Source organism: Eurytemora carolleeae, unplaced genomic scaffold (genome assembly GCF_000591075.1).
Source record: "Eurytemora carolleeae unplaced genomic scaffold, Eaff_2.0 scaffold282, whole genome shotgun sequence".
In the NCBI taxonomy this organism is placed as follows: Eukaryota; Metazoa; Arthropoda; class Copepoda; order Calanoida; family Temoridae; genus Eurytemora; species Eurytemora carolleeae.
Window position 1 is genome coordinate 345986 of NW_019396282.1, and position 6000 is coordinate 351985.

Genomic DNA, 6000 nt, shown 5'->3' on the forward strand with positions numbered 1-6000 from the left:
TATAAAGTACAGTACATAATAGTGTATAAAGCAAAGAACAAGGTTACATTATAAAGTACAGTATAAAGTAAAGTACAAGGTACAGTATAAAGTAAAGTATAAAAAAATGCAAGGTACAGTATAAAGTAAAGTACGAGTAAAGTGCAAGGTTCAGTATAAAGAGTAGATAGAGTACAAGGTACAGTATAAAGAGTACAAGGTATAAAATCAATCAATTTTGTTTAAAGATTCCTACAGCTAACAGTTTACCCTGGATTTCCTTGTATATACAAACATGAAACGTACTTTTACGTACTTTTATCATTTTATGTAATCAATTGTCAAGGCAAAAATGCGCTTTTATCGTTGTCTGAAAATAATCATTTTATATTGTATTTAAAGCCATAAGATTTATAATCATTACCGAACATAAAAACTAAGTTTTAATGATTTTATTTGATAATTATATTAATCTTTTACTTTTATGCCATTTTTTTATTTACGACATCTTATTTATTTACTATTTATATATATATTATATTATTTTTAAACTTTATTCAAAAATGACTTGCTAATTATGATTGAAATGAACGAGAATAACGATTTAAGTTTGATTCCCAGAAATTAAACATTTAAGGAGTTTGCATGGAGAACTTAAAGCATCGAGTTTTGTAATCAAAGTGTTATATTGTTTATTAATCAAATGTAGCATTTTTTAAATTTAATTTGCAAAATTGCATATATTTAAACTTCCACATGGATATAAGATAAGGTTGGCAAAATGTGTTTGATAGCTGATACTCATATTCTAGGACTGGAGTTAAGGACAGTGATACAAATATTGCAAGCTTTTATTCAAAACCTATAATGAAAAGGAATTGAGTTTTTGCTACAAACTCAAATTTACTTATCCTTATATTTTTGCAATCTGAGAGTGGAAACCTTTGATGTTTCAAACTTATACTATATATTTGATCTGACAGAATTAATAGTTTGAAATATCATAGGTCTATAGATAACGGGTTGCATTGGAAGGAATTAACGAATTGGATTTTCTAAAATGAGCTATAATATACTGCTTGAAACATCATACAGTACTTAAAGTATTTTACAAAACTTTACTTTACAATTAATTTTCATTCGCAAAATATACTTTTCACTGATTTGTATTATGCCAGACTTAAAGATTTAAAGGGACTGTAAAGGAAAAATGAAAAGGGGTATAGGCTGAAAGCTAATCACTTTTGCTCTTGATCGCGACCCATGAAAGTTTTGTAAAATACTTTAAGTACTGTATGATGTTTCAAGCAGTATATTATAGCTCATTTTAGAAGAAAACACACTTGTAGTACTTCAATTATATTCATGAAAGAGTTTTTAATGATGTATCCAGAATTTGAGGTTTCTTGCTAACTCCATCATTAGGGGGGCATGTACTATTGAAAACGGTGCCTTAAAAGGTTTGCTAGATAAAGAATGCATGTAAATCCATCTTCTTTTCGTTGAAAGTTGATTTTTTTCAATTGTGGTTTCTCTATAAAATGACTTAGGTATTTCTGCTTCAGAATTAAACATTTTTTACTTGATTATATAAAGGTACTAGCTCAAGAGCCCGGCGTTGCGCGTGAAATAAAAAATTTCAAATTTTGAAAAAATAAATTCATTTTGAAACAAAATTAAATTTTGAAAGAAAAATAGAATTTTGAAAAAAATCTGTCAACGGCATAGTGAGTTATGATCAGACATACTAACATAATAGTTATATAAATTGATATCAAATAGTTCACTTCCCCTCCTCTAAACTCCGTCTTACTTGCCTCATTGTATAAGATTGATGCTTGAAATTTAAAAATGTAAATTACAATTTGAAGAATTCAAAAACCGGTTCTCAAGTCTTGACGCACTCGTTATTTCGTCAGGAAACAGGTACTTTGCAATCCACAGTAATGGGTGGCAAAAATAAATTTCATCATATTTATGCAACACAAGCGAAAAAAAAACGCTCCCCCTTCCCCTATCATTAATTATATTTCGAAACTATTTTTTTTATCTTATTGAATAATGTTAATGTGAACATTGCAGATCTTAAATTTTATGTTTTGTTTGTCAATATTTTGTAGAATTAATTTTTATGCTGATTTACATTTTCATAAAAATCAGTTCGGACTGAAATCTGTAAATTCCAAAAACTAAAAGTTAATAAAATTAACCAGCCAACAACTGGTATTTCCAAAACACTGATGGCAAAGAAAAAAAGGAAAAAATTGGTCAACAAAATTATTTTTTGAACACAAATGAAATTAAAATCAATAGACAAAAAAAAACAGATTTTGTTTAATTTGCGTTATCAAAAAAATAGACTATGCTTATGATTAGATATTAGCTGATAAAGCACTAAATAAGTAACACTGCATGGTGATAAAAACGCACAATGAGGACGATTTTGAGAACGTATTCGAGGACACATATTGAGGACGAATTTTGAGGACGCATAGTGAGGACACATATTGAGGAGGAATTTTGAGGACGCATATTGAGGACATATTTGAGGACGCATATTGAAGACTCATATTGAAAACTCATATTGAGGACGCATACTGAGGACGCATATTGAGGACGCATATTGAAGACTCATATTGAGGACGCATACTGAGGACGCATATTGAGGGTGTGCTCATATAATCGGACGCATAAAAGGAACCGTTGTTGTAACTGAACATGAAGCGTGTAAAATGCACATTGATACCCTTGAAATCAGAATCCGATCTACAATGTTGGAGATAATGTTGTTTTTCAGACTTGAAAAGTATTTAATTCTGATATTTCTTCACTGTTTTTGACGCAAGAAGTGTGTACCTTACTCTTGTAGGGAAACTGTACGGTTAAATAAAAGTAATAAGGTTTCAAAACAAAAAACATGGATATATCATAAAAGTAACATACTTACATATACATACATCGTACCCTCTTAGAAATGGAATATGTCTTAATACAGTATAATTACATCGAAAATTAATATTTCTACATCCCTTTTTTATGCACTTTTAGTCAAATGTAAGAGTTATAAAATTATTAATCATAAAATCATCTATTGTATTTAATTTTATCAATTTTTTTACATTTTTTTAGGATTACGTTCTTGATTAAAAATAAGAAATAACTAAATAATGTTCATATAATATGTTCGTTTTGAAAAATAATATGATTAAATCACTTTTTGATTAAATAATATTGTGTTTCTTGTTTTTGCTTCAAGAAGAAGCCTTTCAACAACTTATCTTATTACAGAACGAGATTAAGTATTTTGTCTTATGTAATCTTTTTATACTTTATTCTATAGTATAATACTTGGAACTTGTGTACATTGTGGCCTTGATTTTTTTACATTGGTTTATTATACAATTGAGGCAGTTTCGCGCCCCATTTTCTAAACTGCAAACTAAGAATCACTTCTATATTTTTACGAAAAAAATATACTTTCGTCTTTTAAAAACAGATATTACATCGGAAAAAGTTCTAAATCATAATTATACATTTAAGTAATTGTTTAACAATCAATTTCTGCTAAGCAACTTTGCTCCGCACTGTTTTACAAAAAGCACATGATTTTTTAGGAAACGCAAATCTACGTGATATATTTCTCGACCGGCGTAGATTTTTCAGGAACCGTCTCGACTTTTCATAGGGAAATCAAGAAAATCCTCCAACGAGACACTCGCTGAAAATTAACAGACATTGGACAGGCCGGGTCGACTTGTGTACGGGCCCGGATTGGGCCAAAGAGGCGAGATCATGGGATTTACCCGGTCCGGTACATTGGGAAATTTCTGACGTGTCGTAGAGAGTGTTTCATCAGTTTCTTTTAGCTACTTTAACCGGTGTTGCAGTTTACAAGTTTCAGTTCTGTAAACCTGCTCCAGGGATAAGGAACACCTCTCCTGAACCTGAATATATACATTTTAAAATTTTAAAATGGCAATCAATACAGAAATAGTTACAACATCTCAATTACTTTCTGTGGAAGTAAGACAAGTTGAAGCAAAAAGAAGGAGAAAGAAAAAGAAGAGCAACACTTTGGTTGCAACAACATTCCAGGATTTATATACTCTAACGGGAGAAACCCTGGGCGAGGGTAGCTATGGAAAAGTGGAAACTTGTAAAAATGTTTACACAAACATAGAATATGCGGTTAAGATCATCGAGAAAAGGCCCGGGCTGTATAACCGAGCAAAGGTGTTGAAAGAAATTGAAATCTATCATCTATGCCGCGGACACCAAAATATTATTCAATTAATTGAATATTTTGAAGAGGATAATCATTTTTATCTTATTTTTGAGAAAATAAACGGCGGACCACTGTTAACCCATATCCAAGAACGAGTCTGCTTCACCGAATCTGAGGCGAGTGCAATTATCAAAAATCTAGCTGACGCCCTTAGACACCTTCATAAACAAGGGATAGCCCACAGAGATATCAAACCAGACAACATCCTCTGTGTAAACTTTAACTCACCCTGCCCTGTTAAACTTTGTGATTTTGACCTATGCAGTAAGGCAAATATTGATATCAGCACTCCTCAACTCCTTACCCCTGTTGGTAGTGTCGAGTACATGGCACCGGAGGTGGTCGATACCTTCCTCATGGACGACTACTATGATGATGAAGAGGAAGCAACTTACAACAAGAAGTGTGACCTCTGGTCGCTAGGTATCATCATGTATATACTGCTGTGTGGATATGTACCATTCTCTGGTAAATGTGGAACAAACTGTGGCTGGGAGAAGGGCGAGAATTGTCCTGAATGCCAAGAGCTTCTCTTTGATTCCATCAAGGAAGGTCATGTTGAGTTCCACCCGGCATATTGGACAGATATATCAGCTGATGCTAAAGATCTTATCAGCCGACTGCTAGTTAAAGATGCTAGTGTCAGACTTGATTCAGATCAGGTTCTAAACCATCCCTGGGTCCTCAATGGAGGTCCAAACACAAACCTCCAAACTCCACTTAACCTTCAGCGTCAGACCTCCATTAAAGACCTTGAAGACTTTGCCAGCAGAGCAATGGAGGTTAACAGAGTCTTTGAAGAGTCCACAGAGTCCCATTTTATTGGACAAGAGTCCCGGACTTTGCCCATCCAAGTCCCATTGAGGAGGGACACTTGGTCCTTTGACCTGAGCCCGCCCTCTGACTCCTCCTGCACCCTGCTACAGAGAAGGAGGAGGAGCAAACATCTACTAGACAAGAATAGATTCTGTTCCATTGATGAATTAGTCCTTCATGACTCGGATACATATATGAAAGCAATTTAGTTGATTATCTTTTGTTGTTTTATTTAAGTATTATTATTTAATAAAATGTGAATTATTTTTTTATTTTTCATTTTAGAGAATTTTGTAAAAGAAACGTGTTAATGGAAATGGCAAGGACAATTTTTCTATAAAAAAATCCCAAATTGTTTAACCTTTTTATGGATTTGATAATTAAAACTATTAATTATTCCGCATCTAATAACAATAGTTAAATATATTTAATTATCAGGTTGCAACGAAATAGGGATTAGGGATTATGATTTGATTTTAATTATGAAAAGAGTGAGTTCTTTTGAGGTTTTTTCTTTTTCATTGTGTTGAATTTTTTTCATTAATTTTATTTTCTTAGATGTAGAAAGGGGGGGGGGGCATAAAATTAAATTTGATCAACCTTGTTTAAGTTTTAGGATGGGAAATGTAGAGAAAGCCGCATGTGCATTTGCTGGTTGGCTTTGCAATGACATGTTAAATTTAGCTAGAAATTCCCAATCTTTCGCTAAATATTGGCTAAAATGATTAAGAATGTAAACAATATTTAGCAAAGAGGGGGAGGTATGGGGTGGGGATGATCCATCTCCTTCCATTCGAATTTTTAAATGTAAATACTATTTTTTTGTATTGAACATAGTTTTAAGTTAACTAATGACTATTCGTTCATTTTAAAATACTATTACTGGAAAGTTTCTTAGATTGTTTTGATTCAATAGGCGG

The 6000-nt window shown here is 32.4% G+C and overlaps 1 pseudogene; it reads left to right on the forward strand.

Moving 5' to 3' along the window:
* Positions 1 to 3853: 3853 nt before the first annotated feature.
* LOC111700121 (MAP kinase-interacting serine/threonine-protein kinase 2 pseudogene) lies at positions 3854 to 5350 on the forward strand (annotated as a pseudogene).
* The last annotated feature ends 650 nt before the right edge of the window (positions 5351 to 6000 follow it).